We start from the raw sequence: 3,722 nt of genomic DNA, 5'->3' as shown, positions 1-3,722 counted from the left end.
AGTTAGCTTAACTCGAGTTAAGGTTCGTCGTGTAGACGTAGCTAATATCTACCATAATACACAAAGGCGTGGGTATCTCGCTCGATCAGACAGACATTTTTGGTTCAGAGTTTTCGTTAATTGGAAGGATCTATTATTTTTTAAATACGATCTAGCTTGCTTAATATTGATTGTGATTCCACTTGTAGCAGACGAATTATTTTGAGTGTTGCCGTAGAATAACTAGATGCACATGCGAGAGTACATCGTGATGTACGTAGGGAATAAATTCTATCTTCGACTGTAAATAGATTTACTAAACAATTTTATGCTGAGGAATCCAATTTTATTGATTTTCTAAACCAGATTACAATGGATTATGACATACAATGGTAACCACGTACAAGTGCGATGTTTTAAAATCTATAACGTAGATATATAATTAAGACGGTACCTTTGTCTGGCCGACGTCGGCAATGCGCCACGATATACATGGATTCATTCAAAATATTATTTTGCATTCTTGGAAATAATTTATGGCGTGAATGCTCTTACACGTTAGCACACGCGTAACATCAGTCTTGATTACTAGATATAGCTAGTTACTAGGTTTAGCCAAAAAATTGAGTTTTTGTTTAAGAGCAATTAGATGATGCATGTTAGAAATTAACACGAATGACACTCTGAAATTAGCACACGTAGAAATTAATGGAAATGGAAATAATTTATGGCGTGAATGCTCTTACACGTTAGCACACCCTCGGCGTTTTAGTTATTACACGCAGAACCGCAATCAAGTACGCACGTACGTACGTAACCACGTACACGCAAGCACGCACGCACACACACGCACGCACAAGCACACACGCACGCACAAACACACACGCACGCACAAGCACTCCCGCACGCACATTCACACGGAAAAGCTCAAGACTATTATATTTTCAGCGTATATATCTTAAACTGTGAGTTGATTACTCCCGGCATTGATTTTAAAGTGTTCGAGAGTGCACGACATTTCTTATAGTTCACTACGACAATTAAACTGGAATTTAACTACATGGATTGTACCTTCTGTACTACACAGGAGATACCTGCTCTACCTGCAAATGTAGAGCAGTTCTAATAATGTGTAGGCCTACACATCATGTGATAATTATATTCGAATAAAGCAGATTGGATTGTGTTGGATTGGATTGTGTTGGATTGGATTGTGTTGGATTGGATTGTGTTGGATTGGATTGTGTTGGATTGGATTGGATTGGATATTGGATTGGATATGATCTTCGATTAGATTAGATTAGATTAAAATAAATTAGATTATGCCAGAAAATATCAGTCTTGATTACTAGATATAGCTAGTTACTAGGTTTAGCCAAAAAATTGAGTTTTTGTTTAAGAGCATTAGATGATGCATGTTAGAAATTAACACGAATGACACTCTGAAATTAGCACACGTAGAAATTAAATCAAGATAATCTAGCTGTTCGTTGAACCACTTTCTCATCAATGATTTTACACACTTTAGTAATCAGGGTGTCTATAGTCAATATAACTGTCACAATAGAAGACAATGCGAAGAGCATTTAGACTTACTATAAATGATCTATTTTGCGCCTTAATTTATCGCACACAAATACTCCTGATCCGCTAAAAAAGTGTTTGTAGCGTGCACAGCCACGTGACAGATATAGCATGTGCTAATCGAGTTGTCGAAACCAATTATGACGCAATCGGGATCTGCAGAACAATGAGATGCACATTTATGAATTTTATTTGGGAGATTGGGCAATACCAATGACTTTACCACTTCCACTGCGTAGGTGATAACACTGGGATCTTGTATGCGGGTATAGCTCATCGAAGATCTTTCCATAAGACAGGTCAACGGTGGCATGGTTGTAGTAGGTTGTGTCAGGCCTGTATCGGCCTGATCGGATGGTCGTATGCAGTAACGTGGCGCTGTGTGCACGTACACGCCTAACTACGAACTCGCTTAAACGAAAAACATGCCGCAAGCTACTGACAAAGAGCGTCAAAGGCGCCGCTGTCTGTGTGATGTATGTAATTATTTATTTATTTTTAGTTGAGTAGTACTTCATAATGTTTTCGCAATAGAAATAATGGCATGCTGTGGTAGATGGAAACACGCTGCGGAAGATATTTCGAGTGGTGTGTACGGCACCTGCGTCAGCTCGTGGTAAACATATCGGCAGCAAAGGTTTACGGGTAAATTTATTAGCTTGATGAAATCGCACGCTAAAAAAAACGGCTCCGCCTTAATGCAAGTGACGTTGAGAAATTATACGAAAATTTAGCTAAAATAGCTTGTGTTATTCCGCAAGTGCGCAACTAAGCAACGTCGATTGGTACACGAAGGATTACGGGGCGGGCAAGTAATTTTGGCGTAGCGCAGCTTGAATGTATCATTGAATCGCCCCCTAGGCGCCCAACTGCCGTCAGTGCAGAGCGCAACAGTCGCGGGGTTTTTAAAATCAGTCTGGAGACAGGTTTCCAGGGGCGTGTACAGGGGGGGTCCCGGGGGTCCGGACCCCCCCTGGCTCGGCAGAAAACAGCCATCTGAGGGGGTCATTTGCGAAATTTCCGTGGGGAGAGCCCCCCAGACCCCGCCCCTTGCGGCGTGCCGGCTGTAACACGCTCCTGCTTTCGCCCACCCTAAAGAAAATACCTGGCGCCGCGCCCCTGTAGTACCGTAATAGGGGTAGTAGAAAATCGAAGTTTAATACATCCCTTGTGTGTGCATGTGTGTGTGGTGTGTGTGTGTGTGTGTGTGTGATGGTGTGTGTGCTGCGCCTTGTGCGTGTGTGCTGTGTGTATGTGTGTGTGTGGTGTCGTGTGCGTGTGTGTGTGAAGCGAGAAGCAGAGCAGCCAATAAAGAGAGAGGAATGTGTGCTTACGAATGTGTCTCGTTGTGTTTGTTTGTTTGTTTGTTTGTTTGCCTCCCCTGCAATTCGTGTGTGTGCCCGTGCGTAGGGACGTTGCGTGGCGAGTCGCCGAGTTAAAGGTGATGAACGTTATTCATATCTGTGTAATAATATACAATAGAAATATTTCAGGCTGAAGACTATTTGCGACGTGGACGGCTTGGCTACGGTCAATGAGTGTCGCGCGGCGCCGCGATTGCGAAGCTCGGTCGAGCGTGGCTACTGCCGAGGGAAACTCTTTCAGCTTTTGTCGCGTGCAGGTGCTAGCGTGGACGGGATGGATTGGATGGCCCGATTCCAGGAGTGTTCCGGTAGCGCGGAGGCTCCTAAAGGTATGCGTTTTATAAAAGTACGCGTTAAGGTCCTTTAAATATTGTTTCTATAGTTTATCCCGCTTTTTAACATTACATGTTAATTACAAAAACATGAGAATATGTGCGTAGGTTTATGCGACATACGGGTTTTCTCCGACAGTAAGCTAGGGTTCCTATCAAGAGTATTCATGCTGACGGGTGTATTAGACTGTAGATGATCACCGTGCACCTATAATATTGACAAAGATAAGGTCAAGACATTTGCTAATTATAGCGAGATGTTGGAATCATTTAAGTGATGTAGCAACGTACGAAATGAGCGATCGATGACGAGCGATCGGAACGACTCGAGACAAGCGGCAGTCCGTGACCCACATGGAGCCGTGACCACAGAGCCGTGACACAGGGCCGTGAACCGGGCACCAGGGAGCCGTTGAAGCACAGGAACGTGCCGGGTGACCACAGCAAGCCAATGAGCTACAGT

At 43.5% G+C, this 3,722-nt stretch overlaps 1 protein-coding gene across 1 annotated transcript in view; it reads right to left on the bottom strand.

The window, feature by feature from the left end:
* The window catches only part of LOC106815723, a 51,703-nt gene that overhangs the window by 46,055 nt on the left and 1,926 nt on the right, over positions 1-3,722 (bottom strand). The window lies entirely within an intron of this gene.

This window comes from Priapulus caudatus, unplaced genomic scaffold (assembly GCF_000485595.1).
Source record: "Priapulus caudatus unplaced genomic scaffold, Priapulus_caudatus-5.0.1 Scaffold1185, whole genome shotgun sequence".
In the NCBI taxonomy this organism is placed as follows: domain Eukaryota; kingdom Metazoa; phylum Priapulida; class Priapulimorpha; order Priapulimorphida; family Priapulidae; genus Priapulus; species Priapulus caudatus.
Note: the sequence above shows the minus strand (reverse complement) of the source record. Positions and strands in the feature narration are given on the sequence as shown.